At 32.7% G+C, this 19,827-nt stretch overlaps 1 protein-coding gene and 1 pseudogene across 1 annotated transcript in view; both read left to right on the top strand.

The window, feature by feature from the left end:
• Positions 1–7,641: 7,641 nt before the first annotated feature.
• Positions 7,642–19,827, top strand: part of LOC7469539 (disease resistance protein Roq1) — a 49,391-nt gene continuing 37,205 nt past the window's right edge. The window contains exon 1 of the mRNA XM_002310353.4: positions 7,642–7,801. The gene's annotated coding sequence lies outside the window, so the exon portion shown is untranslated. The remainder of the gene's footprint in view (positions 7,802–19,827) is intronic.
• On the top strand, positions 9,844–12,301 carry LOC18100825 (disease resistance protein RPV1-like; annotated as a pseudogene).

The raw sequence follows: 19,827 nt of genomic DNA on the forward strand, positions 1-19,827 counted from the left end.
TAGTGAAAATAAAGATCTGTCTAATTCACTTGATTAACATTCAAATAAATTTTCTGCTGCCTTTGCTGTGCAAATCATTAAGATCTATTTTCAGTGCTTGCTCAGCTTAACTTTATGGACTCCCATCTCGTTGACCAAATGACTAAAATCAGGCTTTCTGCTGGTTAACAGGCAGGGCCACGGATATGTCTTGGGAAGGAATTTGCTTATAGACAGATGAAGATCTTCGCGGCTGTCTTATTGGGCAGTTTTATTTTTAAACTCGTTGAGTCCAACTTTTGATCCAGTCAGGCAGTCACCTCCCTCTCTCACATCCGACCTTGAATCATGTCACAACAGGTATGGTTTCTTTTTTCTGTCAATCTCTGTTTTTTTTTTAACATATGCTCTGTGATTCTGTTTATTATGAGCTTGATGTTATTACATCAGGGAGAAAAATAGGAAAAAACAGTTTCCCCGAGAGGCATTTGTTTTAAATATCATTGCTAATCCATTATTATGGTATGCTGTTGCTGTGTGCTAAAAAAACAAAGAATTATGTTTATTATCTGTGTTAAAAAAAGAGGGGGGGTTCGGTGGATTGTAATTTATCAATTCTGAAAACTAAGTTTTTTTTATTTTATGAAAAGAGAATAATGTGTATATATATATATGCTGCTGGGTTGAAATTACAAAATACAATATATGCTGCTGTGTTCTATATATATATATATATATGCTACTGGGTGCTGAGATTGTATTTCAACCCAGCAGCATATATATATATATATATATATATATATATATATATATATATATATGAAAAAAGAGTAGCTTGGATTGAAGGGAGAAGTTTTTGTATTAATTTGCCATTGATTGTACTCAGCACCCTTACTTTGGATTGTTGATCAATTCCAAAAATAATGAAAAGTTCATGATATATGCTTGAGTTTTCCTTTGGTTGGCAACACTCACGAATTTAAAAAAGAGTAGCTTAATTAAATAACACCTTTTGCTTCATACTCCCTTCTCACCCATGTTTCTGAACTACTAGATTTACCATTCGAATGTGTCAGGATAAGAGAAAATAGAACTGGTTGTCCCATATATATATATGCTGCTGGGTGCTGAGATTGTATTTCAACCCAGCAGCATATATATATATATATATATATATATATATATATATATATATATATATATATATGCTGCTGTATATATATATATATTTTGTATTGTATTATTGTCTATTGAAATTACAAAATGCAATCTCAGCACCCAGTAGCATAATTTTTTTTCAACATATCAACCAAAATAAAAGAACTTAACTTGTGAAAATAATCTTTAAAAGTACAGTTGAACTTATGCATGTCATACTATTGTTAATCTATTATAAATTATTGGTTTTTAACATGTTTTCATTATGTAATAACAGATGGAAACTACTCAAATTCAAAATGCTTCATCCATGGGCACTACTCCAACATCAACTACTTCTCCAACTTCAAAACCTAACGCAGAATCAACCAATGCAGGGTCCACCACAGATACAAAAGGTAAACAACCTCAAGTCCTTACATCTAGGAAAAGAAATGCTGATGATAAAAAGAAGTCACAAATTTAGGATCACTTTACAAAACTTGATGTTGATCCTAAAGCCCCTAGAGCTGAATGTAATTATTGTGGAAAACATTATGCATGTCATACTATTGTTAATGGCACAAGTAATATGTGGAGTCATTTAAAAGTGTGCAAGAAGTTCCCTTTTGTGGTTGATAAGAAACAAAAGGTTTTGGTATTAGAACCTAAGATAGAGAAGGGTGAATTGGGAGAACAAAATGTGGGAAGTCTCAAGGCAATAGGTTATAATTATGATGAATGTAGACAAGCACTAGCAAAGATGGTTATAATTGATGAGTTGCCTTTTAATTTTGTGGAGGGTCGGGGATTTAAATTGTTTGCTAGGACTATGCAACCTAGATTTGACATTCCTTCTCGTTTTACAATTATGAGAGATTGTTTGAAACTTTATGTTGAAGAGAAGGATAGATTGAGGACAGCTCTTAGGGGTCAACGATTGTGCTTGACAACAGATACATGGACATCAATCCAAAATATTAACTATATGTGTTTAACAGCTCATTGGATTGATAATGACTGGAATTTGCATAAAAGAATTCTTAATTTTTGTCAAGTTTCCAATCATATGGGTGAGACAATTGGCCAAGTTATTGAGAATTGTTTGTTGGAGTGGGGGATTGATAAACTGTTGACTATTACATTAGACAATGCAAGCTCTAATAATGTGACCATTTCATATTTAAAGAATGTGATGAAAGATTTGCCAACTAATATATTGTCAAATGAGCACTTGCATGTTAGATGTTGTGCACACATTGTAAACCTCATTGTATGTGATGGCTTGAAAGAGATTAATGATTCAGTTGTTAAGATTCGAAATGCCATTAGATTTGTGAGATCTTCACCATCGAGGCATCTTGCATTTAAGAAGTGTGCTGAAAAGTTGCATATAGAGTGTAAGAAATCATTGTGTTTAGATGTTGCAACTCGATGGAATTCAACTTATCTTATGCTAGAAGCTGCTGAAAAGTTTGAAAAGGTGTTTGTGAGGTTAGGTGAAAAAGAACTTAGGTATATAAGTTACTTTTTGGAGGTTGATTCAAAGGGGAAAAAAAAAAACATAGGGCCACCTGGTTTGGAGGATTGGGAAAATGCAAGAACTTTGGTTAAGTTCTTAAAGATCTTTTATATGGTTACATTGAGATTTTCTGGCTCATTGCATGTCACATCAAATTCTTTCTTCAATGAATTGATTTACATGCATACAAACTTGTTGCAATTGTGTAAAAATAAAGATAGTATTTTAAGTGGAATGGCGATGAATATGATGTTAAAGTTTGAGAAGTATTGGGGTTGTGAAGTAAATCAGAATTTTTTGTTATATGTGGCTACTGTCTTAGATCCACGTTTGAAGTTGAAATATGTGAAATTTTGTTTTAGTGATTTGTATGATTATGACAAAGCACAATTGCTAACAACTAAGGTGAAAGATACTTTGGTGAACTTGTATGAGTTTTATTTGAAAATTGATGAAGTGGTGGATAATAATAGGCATAAACAGGATGTTAATGCTATTGATAATGTGGAGGTAGATGTTAACACTTTGGCTCGATTCAAAAGACATTTGCTAGAGGTGGATAGTGTGGAAAATAAAAATGAGGTTGAGAGGTATTTGATTGAAGGTTGTGAGGATCCTGATGATGATAAGTTAGATATTTTGGGTTGGTGGAAAAGTAATGCTTTGAAATATAAGACACTTTCAAAGGTTGCACAACATGTTCTGGCTATTCCTATATCCACAGTGGCTTCTGAATCAGCATTTAGCACAGGTGGTCGTGTGCTTGATCAATTTCGAAGTTCTCTCTCTCCAGCAACTGTTCAAGCACTCATTTGTTGTCAAAATTGGTTGCATCATGGATCAATTCCAACTGATATTAGAAGCTTGATAAATGATCTTGAAACCTACGAAAACCTTGAGTCAGGTAATTTTTTTTAGAAATTTGCACCTTTTATTTTGTTATTTATTAATTAAATTGTTTGCAATCATCTAACATGTCTAATTTTTTATTTTGTAGAATTTGGTGGAAAGTTACATTTAGTAACGGATGATAATTAGTTCAAAAGTTACTTTGATGGTAAAATACTACTATTTATTTTTACATATTCTAATTTATTTTATCATGTTATAATTTTAGATCTTGATTTTCAGGTTTTGATGTCAATGGTATTACGGAATCAAAGTGCAATGTTCTTGTTATCTTGTTGTGCTTTTTGATTAAGATGATGTGCACAATGAAGATTTATATTTTTTGCATGAAGTATTTTATTTTTTATGGCAATGTTATTTGTTGTTTTTTTAAGCCCATTTTGAAGGCAATGCTTTGTAATTTTAATTTTAATTTGGTGTGTGTGTTATTTAAATTTTGATGCATGAGGAGTCCAAACTCCAAAATATAAATATTAGAAAGATGTGCAACATATTAAACATAATATTAGCACTAATAATTTAATATAAATGAATATTTAGTGAAAAAAAATATTAAATATATTATAGAATTTTGTAACAAAATTAGATGATATTTACATTAATTACAAGCCCATCAGAAAACCCATTAAAAAGCCCGAAAAGCCCAAAAAAGCCCAAAAAGGCCTAAAAAAACAATAATACAGGTTTTCCGGTTTTTCTGATAAAAAACCAAACCGAACCGAACCGAAACCGGTCGGTTTGAACCGGTTCCGGTTCGGGTCCGGTTTGAATTTTTAAGTTTTTCAAAATTTGATTTTGGTTAGTTTTTTGGGTAAAAACCGAACCGAACCGAATTTGCTCACCCCTAATGCATATAATATAAATAAATATGTATGTTGATTATATAATGAATACGACTAGTTAATTTCTTGAATATTTATATATGTTGCTTTATGTTTCAAGTATTCATTTATTCTTGAATTTGCACTCGTATTCTGTCGAACTAAATTCTATTGGATATGATATATATTTATTTGGTGATTATGTGAATATCTATTATGCCTTGATACAGGACTTGTCAGTCACTCCATGTTAACGAAGAGTAGTTAGCATATGTGCATATAATATTCTGTATACCTAACTTGTGAGAGAGGCATCAGCCTGCGGCGATTGATCCTTCCAAAGTGGCCACCTTCGGGTGTCATCTAGTCTCTGACATGTATTCCATCACTTTATGATAACATGCTTAGTATGTGTATATATATATATCAAGATAAATCAACTTACAAACTATTAATATCTAAAATATATATTAAGTGTTATTCCCTCACGGAGTTAGTTGAACTCACCCCTCATTGTTAATATTATTTTAGGTTCTTAATTTTTGTTAGCAGGTGGACTTTGTTGAGTATTTCTACTTCGTCAGTTTTAGTCGGTATACCTTACTTGTTTTACGAGGCTTTCCTTAAGTTTTGATTCGATGTTTTAGACGCTTCACTATTATTCTATTTTAATTAAGTTTGGATTTTAACAATGTAGTAAATATTATGGATTATTGTTTTTGTTTTAATTACCGATAATAAGTTTTGAACTGTTATTTGGTTTTATTAGTTTTAAATAATAAATATTTCTGAAGATTTCACTATGTATTTTTAAATAACTTGTTCTTTTGATATGTTCATTAAACTTAGTATAGGTAGAGAGTCTTTTCAACACCACTCTTGTGTTACCAGCCATGCACCTGAGATTCGGGTCATGACAAGTATAGCTACCTCTTCTTTGCTTCTTTCTTGTTTTAAATTGATGTCTTTACTCATAACAATAATTTGAAAGCTTTATGTTCAGATAGACATCATTGATGAGTTTATTGAGTTAATTCCTTGGATGTCTTCTAGAACAAGATCATTCTACTTTAGAATGCCGAAAGAAAAACGCAAACAATCCAAAGATGAAGAAAATGATTCATCCTCGCGAAAGAGAAGAAAAGCTGACCTCATGAGTAAGCTTTTTAAATGCTATTGTTTTGTGCTCTCTGGTTCTTAAACTTGAAGTATTAGGTGAAACTCAATGAATGAATGATTTTCTTACCTTACTCTCTAATAGTAATTGCGTTGAAATTCCTACTCAGCACATTCATATGTATTGTCTTTGATGATCACTTCACATGTATCCCTTACTAGTTATAAACTTATAATTCCACGATAGCAGATACCTCCTGCAATCTCTTCATTGCTAATTAATTAATCGTGCCTTAATTTCTGCAGCTGCCATGACAGAGCCAGATTCTTCTCGATCTAGACCACAAGGGGCCTATGATGTCTTTTTGAGTTTTAGAGGAGAAGATACTCGCAAGACATTTACAGATCATCTATATACTGCCTTAGTCCAAGCAGGAATCCACACTTTTCGAGATGATGATGAACTTCCTAGAGGAAAAGAAATCTCCGATCATCTCCTCGAGGCAATTCAAGAATCAAAGATATCTATAGTGGTCTTCTCAAAAGGATATGCTTCGTCTAGATGGTGTCTTGATGAACTTGTAGAGATTGTGAAGTGCAAATATAGGAAAACTAGAACTTAAGGGATCAAGTTGAAGTTTTCCATGTCAAAATCTAAACCATGTTTATTTTGTTTTTCTTATTTTAATTTATATTTTTAACTATAATTTGAGATCGAATCCACCAAATAGACTTCTAATTCATGCTGGAATATTCATAATGCAAATTGAAAGGATTGTAAGAAAAAAAAACCATGCTAATACAACAAAAAAATATGAAATTAGAAAGAATAAATGTTTAATAATTAAATTGAAAAAAAAACCATGGATGTGGCACAATACTGAACTAAACTGGGCTAAAGTGATTGTGCCATCTCTTTTAGTTATTTCCATAATCTTTGGTATAGACCTGGGAAAAAGGAGGTTCATGATTAGTAGATATGAGAAGCAAAGTGGTTGAGCTTCTTGAGCGAAGGTTCAATGATAAATATAGCCATCATCTCGAAGTCTTTAGCCCTTCGTCTGTTCCCATGTAAACTGCCCATCATGACTAGCGGTGGCGTTTAATATTAGCGGTTATTATATAAAATATTGTAAGATAATCATTATATTTCAATATATGATCAAGGAAGATATATATATATATATATATATATATATATATATATATATATATGCAAGTTGTGACTAGTTTGGACTTTGACTGTGGATTTTTTAGAATTTTTAAAAAAATTACTTAAAGATTAGATTTTTTTAAAGATTTGATAAATTTTTCAAAGTTATATTATTATAAATCATAAATTACTTAATTATTCGGTTTTTGTTTGGACTTTGACTGTGATTTTGCCAAAACACTTGCATGCTAGTCTTTGTATGTACCATCATCATCCACCGAAGTCTAAGTCTTCAATAACTCACCAAAGCATTTGCATTCTTTCTCCCAAACAATATTGATTTTCTTATTCTTTTTTCCAAGCATTTTAAGTATATATTATACGGTGTTAATTTATGTTAATTTAATTATTTTATAATTTTATAAAATGAATTTTTTTAAATGTTTTTAAATAATTACTGACGGAATTAACGACGGAAATTCCATCGGTAAATCTGTTGGTAATAAAAAAATATTATTACCGAGGAATATACCGACGAAATAAATATTTTTTTATTACCAACAGATTTACCGACGGAAAAAAAATTACCGACGAAAGATTCACCGACGGAGCATTTCCGTCGGTAAATTAATTACCGACAAAATATGTGTTTTACGCCGACGGAAAAATTCCGTCGGTAAAACTGTTAAATCTTGTAATGAAAATTAGATTTTTTTAAAGATTTGATAAATTTTTCAAAGTTATATTATTATAAATCACAAATTACTCGATTATTCGGTTTTTGTTTGGACTTTGACTGTGATGTTGATAAAACACTTGCATGCTAGTCTTTGTATGTACCATCATCATCCACCAAGTCTAAATCACAAAATTATTGCAACAACTATAATCAATCAGCAACAACCAGGAAATTACCTTTGATCACACGCTGCTAAAGAAATTTCCTATATATGTTACGCTTCATCTTTGATAATTATTGCATATATTGCTCTAATAATTTGCAAGAAAGCATTTGCATTCTTTCTCCGAAACATTAATATTGCCTCTACTATCCTTCAGTCCTGATCATTACTTTACTCTTCAGCTAATGTTTCTGAGCGCTGCAATTTGATCTTTAAAGTCGCCAGGATGGTGGAATCCGATCAACTCAAACACCATATTGAGGTAACCAGCTTTGCGAAGGTTGCTACTGATTGCATGCATGCATGTTATATAGAGGTACTGTGAACCCCAAATTTTTAGCTAAAATCTAAGTTGAAGTTAGTTCAAATTAATCTAACATAAGTTAATCTAGATATATATAAAAAAAAGTTGTAAGAGAATTGTTTCTCTCTTTTAATTTTTATGGCTGCTGTGACCCCCATCAAATTAAAAAATTTAGTTTTTAATCTTCAGTTTTTGAGTTCAAAAAAGGTGGAAGTAACAAGTAAATGATTATCTTTCATGTTACTTTCAATTATGGTTTGTTTATGGAAGGATTAAAAAAGAGATTAGGGTTTATAAGGATTTGAAATTTATATTGTTAAGATTGATTTATAATTATTAAGGGTTTAATATTAAGTGATTGATTTTGAGTATGTTGTTAGAAATAAAGATTTGTGAATTGATTTGTTTAAATGGATTTTTATTGGTTAAGAAGTTCATTTCAACCTTGCTGGAAAATCTGGACAGACTGGTCTTGAGGTTGAAGATGATAAAATTTTATTTTGATCTTTGATTTATAAAAATTATAGTTTAGTCCTTGAACTTTGGAAAATTATAATTTAACCCCTGATATGTCTTTTGGAATTCTGGGCAGTATTATTATGAGGTCAAGGATGATGAATCTCAGTTCGATAATTGATTTGAAATATTTTCAGTTTGGTCCCTCAATTTTGGGAATTTACATTTTAGTCCTTGAACTTTAAAAGAATTCCAATTTGGTCACTGGTTCGTTCTAGGCAGAATTGAGGGTTTATGGATGGAATTTCAGTATGGTTATGTATTTACAGTTTGGTCCTCCAATTTTGGTAAAATCACATTTTGGTCCCTATTTTGGAAAATTGTCGTTTTAGTCCCTAAAGTTAGGAGACTAAATCTGGTTTTATTTTATGCATTGGGATCTTTTATTTGTGTTGTTTTTTTAGTATATTTTAAATATTTGTTGTAGGTTCTGCTAACTATCCTTAATAAGATTTTTGGGTCTTTCATATGATTTTCCTTTTAATCTATATTTTTCCGAGTGAGTATGATAATCTTTAATATGCATATAATATAAATAAATATATATGTTGATTATATGATGAATACGACTAGTTAATTTTTTGAATATTTATATATGTTGCTTTATGTTCTGAGTATTCATTTATTCTTGAATTTGCATTCGTATTCCATCGAACTAAATTCTATTCGATATGATATATATTTATTTGATGATTCTGTGAATATCTATTATGCCTTGATATAGGACTTGCCAGTTACTACATGCTAACGAAGAGTAGTTAGCATGTGTGCATATAATATTATGTATACCTAGGTTGTGAGATAGGCATCAACATGTGGCGATTGATCCTCCCAAAGTGGTTATCTTTGGGTGTCATCTAATCTCTGGCATGTATTCCATCACTTTATGATAACATGCTTAGTATGTATATGTATATCAAGATAAATCAACTTGCAAATTATTAATATCTAAAATATATATTAAGTGTTATTCCTTCACTGAGTTAGTTGAACTCACCCCTCATTCATTATTTTAGATTCTTAATTTCTGTTAGCAGGTGGTCTTTGTTGAGTATTCCTACTTCTTCAGTTTTGGTCGGTATGACTTGCTTGTTTTACGAGACTTTCCTTTAGTTTTGATTCGATGTTTTAGACGCTTCACTATTATCCTATTTTAATTAAGTTTGGATTTGAACAATGTAGTAAGTATTATGAATTATTATTTTTGTTTTAATTACCGATAATAAGTTTTGAACTATTATTTGGTTTTATTAGTTTTGAATAATATAATATTTCTGAAGATTATAAAATACTTCATATTTTTAAATAATTTGTTCTTTTGATATATCCACATAGGCAGTGAGTCTTTTTAACACCACTCTTGCGTTACTAATTATGTACCCGAGATTCAGGCAATGACAAATATAGCTACCTCTTCTTTGCTTCTTTCTTGTTTTAAATTGATGTCTTTACTCGAAAGCTTTATATATATGTTCACATAGACATCATTGATGAGTTTATTGAGTTAATTCCTTGCATGTCTTCTAAAACAAGATCATTCTATTTTAGAATGCAGAAAGAAAAACGCAAACAATCCAAAGATGAAGAAAATGATTCATCCTCGCGAAAGAGAAGAAAAGCTGACCTCAGTAAGCTTTTTAAATGCTATTAATGTTTTACGCTCTCTGGTTGTTAAACTTAAACAATTAGGTGAAACTCAATGAATGAATGATTCATTAATTAAAGTTAAACAATTAGGTTAAACTTAAACTACAATGCTAATTAATTAATTAATCAATTAATTGTGCCTTAATTTCTACAGCTGCCATGATAGAGCCAGATTCTTCTCGATCTAGACCACAAGTGGCCTATGATGTCTTTTTGAGTTTCAGAGGAGAAGATACTCGCAAGACATTTACTGATCATCTACATACTGCCTTAGTCCAAGCAGGAATCCACACTTTTCAAGATGACGATGAACTTCCTAGAGGAGAAGAAATCTCCGATCATCTCCTCAAGGCAATTCGAGAATCAAAGATATCTACAGTGGTCTTCTCAAAAGGATATGCTTCTTCTAGATGGTGTCTCAATGAACTTGTGGAGATTCTCAAGTGCAGAAAGAGAAAAACTGGTCAGATTGCTCTTCCTATATTCTATGACATTGATCCTTCAGATGTGAGAAAACAGACTGGCAGTTTTGCTGAAGCATTTGTTAAACATGAAGAACGTTCTAAAGAGAAGGTGAAGGAGTGGAGAGAAACTCTTGAGGAGGCAGGAAATCTATCTGGATGGAATCTCAAAGATATGGCAAATGGGTATGCCTTTTCTCTATAAGATTCACTTCCACACATTTATATATGGAGTCATTATACACTACATATTTTACAATGTGAAACAATAAAATACTTTATGAACATACTTAATTGTCTCGCTATTAATGACTTGCTTTTGTCTATGAACAGGCATGAAGCAAAATTTATCCAAGAGATTATCAAGGATGTGTTGACTAAATTGGACCCCAAGTACTTACATGTTCCTAAGCACCTAGTAGGTATTGATCCGCTTGCTCACAATATTTTTCACTTCCTAAGTACTGCAACAGATGATGTACGCATTGTGGGCATACATGGGATGCCAGGAATAGGAAAGACGACTATAGCAAAAGTTGTATTTAATCAACTCTGCTATGACTGTGGATATGGATTCGAGGGAAGCTCATTTCTTTTGAATGTCAAAGAATCAGAATCTAAGGATATGGTTCTTCTACAGTAACAACTTCTTCATGATATTTTAAGACAAAATACTGAGAAGATCAATAATGTTGATAGAGGAAAGGTTCTGATTAAAGAACGACTCTGGCGCAAAAGAGTTCTTGTCGTTGTTGATGACGTGGATCATCTGGACCAATTAAATGCTTTGATTGGAGAGCGAAGCTGGTTTGGTCGCGGAAGCAGGGTAATAATTACAACTAGAGATGAACGCTTACTTCTTGAAGTTGATCAAAGATACCAGGTTCAAGAACTGAACCCAGATGAGTCCCTTCAGCTTTTCAGTCAGCATGCTTTTAGGGATACCAAGCCAGCAATAGATTATGTTAAGCTTTCGAATGATGTAGTTGAATACTGTGGAGGGCTTCCTTTAGCTCTTGAGGTTTTAGGTTCTTCTTTGTTTGGGAAAAACCAAGCTAGATGGGAATCTGTAATTGACAGATTGAGAAAATTTCCGAACTGTGAAATTCAGAAAAAACTTAGAATAAGTTTAGACACACTGGATGAACCTACACTAAAGAATACATTTCTTGACATTGCATGCTTCTTGATTGGTACGTAGAAAGAAAGAATACGTAGCAAAAGTGCTAGAAGGACGTTATGGTTACAATCCAGAAGATGATTTGGGAACTCTCATTGAAAGGTCTCTGATTAAAGTTAATCATTCTGGAATTCTCATTGAAAGGTCTCTGATTAAAGTTGATGATTCTGGAACGATAAGCATGCATGATCTATTACGAGAGATGGGAAGGGAGATCGTTAAGGAAGAGTCACCTGAAAATCCTGCACAAAGGAGCAGAATTTGGAGTCAAGAGGATGCGTGGAAAGTACTCAAGATGCAGATGGTAAGAACTCAACGCATACAGAAAAGCACATTCATGTGTATCTTTATTGTCAAACTTATTACAAACAATCATATGAAAGTTCGATTGGTTTTTATTTTATTTTTTGCTTTTTTAGGGAACAGAAGTTGTAAATGGCCTTACACTGGATGTGAGAAGATCAGAAGACAAATCACTAAGCACAGGATCATTTACAAAAATGAAAAACTTAAAATTACTGCAAATCAATGGAGCATACCTCACCGGATCTTTCGAATAGCTTTCTAAAGTGTTGACGTGGATTTGTTGGCTTGAACGTCCTTTGGGATTTTTGCCATCTGATTTTACACTGGACTACGTAGTTTTTATTGATATGAAGTACAGTAACAATATTAGAGAACTATGGAAGGAAAAAAAGGTGCGAAACACACCAAAATGCCCAAAAACTTGTCTAATATGTAATTTATCTTTACAAGTTACAACTTTTGATGATTACTTAATGATTTTCCTCACTGCTCTGACAGATTCTCAACAATCTAAAGATCATTGATCTCAGTTATTCAAAGAACCTTGTTAAAACACCAAACTTGCACAGTTCAAGTCTAGAGAAACTACTGCTTGAAGGTTGCTCAAGTTTAGTTGAGTTATATCAATCTATTGGACATTCAAAGTCTCTTGTATGTTTGAATATTTCGGGGTGTTCACAACTTACAGAGTTGCCGGAGTGCATGCGTGATATTGAGTCCTTCACTGAGCTTCTAGCAGATGGAATTAACAACGAGCAATTTCTCTCTTCAGTTGGACATTTAAAGTGTGTGAGGAAGTTGTCATTGCGCGGACACTGGAAGGGGGACAGGAAGTTACCATATCGGCCTTCACCAAATTCTTCTTGGATTTCAGCTTTTCTGCTAACTCCAACTTCCACTATTTGGAGAGTATTGGGAAAGCTAAAACTTCTTAATTGTGGTTTCTCTGAACATGCAACTAATTCTGTTGATTTTGGAGGTTTTTCCTCTCTTGAAGAGTTGGATCTATCAAGAAACGAGTTCTTCAGTCTGCCTTCTGGCATCGGCATCCTTTCTCAGCTGCGGCTTTTGACCGTTCAGGAATGCGGAAATCTTGTATCAATCCCAGAGCTTCCCTCAAATTTAGAACGTTTGGATGCATTTGGTTGCAAATCAATGCAATGGGTAAGACTACCAATCCAAGCAAAAAAATATCTACGTCTGTCTCTGTTTGGTTGTGCGGATTTAATAGAGATTCAAGGCATGGAAGGTCTGAGTAATCATGGCTGGATTATTACCTATGTTACCAAGAGCAAGTTATCAAATAATTATAAGAAAAGTCTTGTTGAGGTACTATTTCTGTCTCTCTTGCACACAAATAAGCACACAAATTGGCACATACTATATATACATTAATTAATGTCTAATATATACAGGCACTGTGCTACGGTGGTTACGGGTATCAAATTCTCTTCAATCGTTGTCATACGTTCAGCCACAGAGATAAGTTCACTATGATTCCAAATTGGTTCAGCTACCGTGGAAAAGGAACTTCATTATCATTTCATGTACCTCCAGTTTTCCAAGGCTTGGTCGTTGGGGTTGCCTGTCAATGCTTGATGGGTATTTTGGGTGCCGCCAAATTGTGTATACAAAATAAAAGCAACGGTATTCAATTGTTTGAAGCATACGTGTGCGATTCGGCCGCTAGCAATTTGATGACATACATAAGTACAAGGGAGATGGCAATGGAAGAATACTGTGAAGATGAGGAATTGGAACTGTGCGTGGAACTTTATATGGGAGAAGACGCTGAAGTGTTTGAATTTGGGATCCATGTGATAGTTGAAAAGACAGATTCATTTGAAGGGTCAGAGTGGGATCATGAGTCTGAAGTTGGAAGAGATGGAGGAATACCTGCACCACCACATCTGTCTCAATATCCGCTGTACAATTTCTTTGAGATTGACGGCAAGCAAGGGCTGAGTAATTTATCAAAAAATACCAAGGATTGGCTTCTTCAGGTACTGTTTCTGTCCCTCTCGCACACAAATAAACACACAATTGGCGCGCACACACATATATAGCATGTGTATATATACATATATTAATCAGTGTCTAAAATCTCAGCATTCCTTGAATTCACTATTTATGCAGAGAATCTTCAATTATCATTTTCGCGAGTATTTTATTCTATCATTCCAAAATGGTTCCGCTACGATTGGAGAAGGATGTTCATTATCATTTGTGTTGACAGTTGCCTCACAGCTACAAGACCTGATATCATGCATGCTGTAAGCTTGTTATCAAGGTTTATGCATTGTGCAAGTGAAGTTCACTTCAAGGCTGCGAAAAGAGTTGTTAGATATATCAAAAGTACACTAAGCTATGGCATTTAGTTTAGTTGTATTGAAAATTTTGATCTCTAAGGATATGCAGACAGTGATTGGGCTGGCAGTTGTGATGACATGAAGAGCACCTCTGGATATTGTTTCAGTTTTGGATCAGGAATTTTCTCCTGGTGTTCAAAAAAACAAGAGATAATTGCTCAATCAACAGCAGAGGCAGAGTATGTTGCAGCTACAGCAGCTGCAAATCAAGTTTTATGGCTGAGAAAAATCTTAGCAGACTTGGACATGGAGCAGAAGAAAGCTACTAGGGTCAATGTTGATAATCAGGCGGCAATTGCAATATCCAACAATCCAATCTTTCATGGCAAAACAAAGCATTTCAAGCTCAAGTATTATTTTCTGAGAGAGGTTCAGAAAAATGAAGAGATACAACTTATTTATTGCAGGACAGAAGACCAGCTTGCTGACATTTTAACCAAGCCATTGTCAAAAACAAGGTTTGAAATATTAAGAAACAAGATAGGTGTCTGCAGCAAAAGATGCAAGGAGGAGTGTTGACAGTTGCCTCATTTGCTGCTGAAGAAGAGGTCTTCGATGCTGAGAAGACTGAGAAGTTTTAGTCAAGATTAGCTTTCCATTATGTTAGCATGTTTGTTATAAATAAAGCTGTTATAGAACAGCTCTTTGTTTGTTAAGATTTCGTCATTATTTTTCTGTAGTTTGTTATCAAAACTCTTCTATAAAAGAGTGATTTCATTAATAAAATATGATGCTTGCAGTCACAATAACAACAATTATTATAGCTGTCCTGTTTTCTTTGTCTGTATACAATCTCACAACTTCAATTTGATTTACCTCCAGATTTCGAAGGCTTGGTCATTTGGGCTGTCTGTTCAGGTTGTGGTGGGTATCAAGAATTCATGGCTATTATAAAAAATAAAAGCAACGGTATTCAGTTGTTCGAAGCTACACATGCAAGACCCTATTTCCGTAGTAGGTGGCTAAGAGTCATAAGCAAACCTGAGATGGCAATGGAAAAACGCTGTGGGGATGCTGGTTTGGAACTACATGTGATATTGAGGTCCGAAAACAGCGAAGTGGTACGATGTGGGATCCATGTGATAGATCCATTTGGACGGAGCATATACGCTCAATCTCCAGCGTTGGATCATGACCTTTACAACTACGAGACTTCATTTGAAGGTTCAGAGGGGGATCATGACATTGACTACTACGAGACTTCATTTGAAGGGTCAGGATCGTCGGATCATGAGAATGACAACCAACAGTCCGAAGTTGAAAGCGATAGAACGATACCTTCGCCACCATATCATCTGCTTCATCATCCCCGTCATGGTTCAATGAGGTTTTCTACAAGGCAGCAGTGGATAGCTTTTTTGATTCGGGCGTTCACCCTATGGAATATCAGAGCCACGCAAAAATTCTCACCTCATGATCTCAATTAGTCGAAGGATTGGTTTAAGAAAACTCCCCACTTTATGCGCACTTAGGTAGCAAAATTATTGGACTAATGGGCTGTGGTTGTTTAAAAAAACTTATCCAACAAAATCTTCATGGGTGTTAAATGCCAATTGTCTCTAATATTTGTTTTCTTGACTATTTTAAGCAATCGAGTAATTATCTATATTTTAAGAGACTACAGGAAAAGATCGAGCTGCGAAAAAATGAAAATTTTTATCAGCTTGGTTTCCTCATAAAAGACCATATATGGAAGCAATAGCTAAAAGGCATGGATCTTTTTATAAATGTTATGTATAAAACATTAAAGTCTTATAATTAAGATTATACTGCAAAAGCACAAATGACGAAATTGAAATCAAATATAAATGCAGCACAGTAAAACACTAATCTCGGATCAAAAGGGTCCCCAGCCTCCTTCCTCACTGAATCAATAAATAGTTGTAAACTTCAGAGTATTATTTGTTACTCTTGTCCATAACAATATTTTTATGGAATAAATTTTTTTAAAATTTTGTCTCATAATAGATAATTTTTTATTTACTAAGAAGGATTTAAACAAGATTATGTTTTCTTCATCACTGCACAATTGATTAAAGAAAAACTTCATGAATACAAACACTTGTGAGCTCATGTATTAATGAGTGCACACAAGGGTATACATCGAGAAAGATGAGAATTGAAAATTTGAAATTATTGTAAAATTGATAGAAAAATAATGATTTTACCTAATTTTAATCTAGTTTTATCATTTTTTTAAAATTTAACTTAATTTTAGATGATAAATATATATTTATTTATAAAATCATATAATTTAAGACTCTTGATTTTTCCTGCACTTTCCAGAGCCCTTGCATTGCCTTGTCAAAATTCAAAAGGGTCAAAAATAATTTTTTAACAAAAAAAATATGAAAAAAAAGAAAGTCTCTTGATCACATATTTACCAAATAGAATGTACTAGATGCTATGCCCGCGTGATGCCGCGGGCTTGTAGCATGTTTGTGCGTTGTTGTAGATTTGTGGAAAAAATAAAAAAAAAATATGGAGAAAAACTGTTGCAATCCACAATGTTTTCAAGGAAAAACTATAAAGCAAAATTCTTAAATAGATTAATATTTTAAAAATAAACTGAACAAAGAAAATTTTGGAAAAAATCATAACAAAAAAAGTGAAAGGAAAAAAAACCATGCAGAGAAACACTATAGCAATCTATAGTGTTTCATGAGGAAATCTATAGTTTTAATTCTCAACTAACTCAATATTAAAAATAAAAGAATCGATAAAGATAATTTAAAAAGAATCATAAAAAAAAATCATGTGGGGGAACACTATAGCAATCCACAGTGTTTTAAAGAAAAAAACTACGAAGCTAAATTCTCAACCAGCTCAATATGAAACAATAAAATCGACAAAGACAATTCTGGAAAAAAAAATCATAAAAAAATAATTAAAAAAAATCATGTGGGGAAACACTTTAGTAATCCATAGTATTTTAAAGAAAAAAAACTATAAAGCTAAATTTTCAACAGCTCCATATTAAAAAAATAAAATCAACAAAAACAATTCTGAAAAAAAAACACAAAAAATTGAAAAAAAAAGAAGAAGAAGACAATTTTGGAAAAAAAATAAAAAAAAAGGAAAAAAAACATGTAGGAGAAAGTTAAAGTTGAACTCTCAACTAGCTCAATATTAAAAAAAAAATTGACAAAGATAATTTTGAAAAAAAACATGTGGAGAAATACCGTAGCAAAACAAAAACCTTTTGAGAAAACATTGTAGCAATTCACAGTGTTTAAAGAAAAAAACTACGAAGCAAAATCGACAAAGACCATTTTGCAAAAAAAGAAGAAAAAAATTCACAAATTTTAAAGAAAAAAACTATAGAATTAAATTTTTAAACAGTTTAATATTAAAAAAAATCGACAAAGATAATTTTAAAAAAAAATACAAAAACAAAAAAGAATAATAAAAAAAAGAAGACAATCTTGGGAAAAAAAATGTAACGCCCAAAAAAAGAAAAAAAACAAAAAAAATATGGGGAAAAAAGAAAAAAAAGAAATACAAAACAAAACAAAAATAAAACAGATAAAAATAAAACAAAAAATAAAACATGTAGAAAGCTACAAAAAAGCACGGGAAATAATGAAAATAGAAGGCATGAAGAAAGCTACCCTACACATTTTAGAGTATTGTTAACTAGTCACCAGCCAAAAATCCCTTAAAACCTATGAATGAATCAACATAAATATGAACACAAACAAAAAGAAAAAATAGTTTTTATTATGCTGAAACTAATTTTTTTTTTATTTTAAAAAAGTTGAATTGAAAGGTGGATTAGATGCAGTCCCTTTCCCTTTAACACAAATTAGCAAATCATCAAACAAGAACAAAAAATTAAAAAAAAAAAAAGTGAACTTTGTGGACCAATTAACATGTTCTTTTAAATACTAAAAACTACACCAAAAAGAGAAATCACTTTCATGTTGTAAAAGAGAAAGTATCAAACTATTGGCTCTTTCAAAGGATCTCAAGGCTGAGCTTGCTCTCCTTCGCGTTGCGAAGGGCGGTGCTCCTAACAAGCTCTCTAAGATGTAAACACTCACAGTCCCCGTCCCCGTCCTCATCCTTTTCTGCCTTTCTGTTTTCTTTTTTTCACTTAAATGGATTAATTGACGATCTAGTTCTGTGTTAAGTTTAATGTGTTCTTTTTTAGGTCTTGACTTGTGGATTGAGGCAATGTTTGATTTGTTTTATTTTTTGGATTTTATCAAGCTGGATTTGTTCTTAGTTGTTCGTTTAATATCCGATTTAAGCTACATCAACTTGCTTTATTGATTTAGGTAGATTATGGTGTCATTTTAGGCCATTTGAGCTGCTTTCTATAAAGAAAATTAAAATAAAAATCATTTGTTCTTAAAAAAAGTTGAATTGATTTCAAGAATCTAGCTTGCAATTTTTTTGGGGGTGATGGATTTGCTTTTGAAATGCGATTTTGTGGGCTTGATGTAGGTAAAATCCAGATTAAAGATGAAGCAGCTGCTGTTTATTGGAGTTTGGTGTCCAACAATGTTGTTCATTGTGTATAGAACCACAATATATTAACACACTGAGGTATGGTTTGGAATTTCGATAACTTCTTGTGTCATTTGTTGCTCCATCTACAGCGTTTCTGTTATTGAATTTACCCCTAGATACAAATTAAGCTGCTTTTTTTTTGTTTTTTACATTGAAAATAGGTTCAGCTCTAGCTTTCTGTGTTTTAATGGTGCTACTAATTCTGTTTCAAAAACTTGCTGCCTAGTTTTCCTCCACCACTGTCAGATGGAAGAAGAATTGTACCCCGTTGACATAAAGGTAATTTCAGAACTATCAATTAAAATCCCAAAGTACTGTTATTGTTCAATGTGTTCATCGTTATCTGAAGATGATTCCGAAGAACACTAACTGCAGGTAGCAAAAGAATACCCAAGGGAAGTTACTCAACAACTTTGAAACATATTGTACTGGTGATTGTTTGCCTTGATTCTTCCTCTGAAATATTGACTCTTCCGTGAAACACGCAGGCTTCAAAAGGCTGTAGTTGAGTTCTTCTATATAGGTGGATAACAGAAGGATATATTGTCCAGTTCTTCCTCTGATTTTGCTAGAAAGGCCTTTCTTGATTTTTTCTGCAAATTAATTGAATTATTGGCAGCTTGATATCCTATGGTATTTAACTAAATATGAAAATCTGGAGAACCCTACGGTTGATTGGGATGTAGTAGGCAACATTGTTGGCTTTCAAGTATTCTACACAAAGGTACATGGACCATATACTGGTTAAGAGGCATTCTATGTCATCTTGGATCATACACAAGCCTTTCCATTTGTGAGGTTCTAATCTGGTTAACATCACATCTCGGTAATTATTTATGGGCTTGAAAAACTTTTGTTAAAAAACAACTCCAAAAATCAAAAGATACCTTGAAAAGCCTACTAAAAATGATAAAAAAATAACTCACGTTTATTATAATAAAAGCCCAAAGGAAACCTTGAAAAGGTCGACCCAATAAAAAAACCCAGATA

This window comes from Populus trichocarpa, chromosome 7 (assembly GCF_000002775.5).
Source record: "Populus trichocarpa isolate Nisqually-1 chromosome 7, P.trichocarpa_v4.1, whole genome shotgun sequence".
Lineage (NCBI taxonomy): Eukaryota > Viridiplantae > Streptophyta > Magnoliopsida > Malpighiales > Salicaceae > Populus > Populus trichocarpa.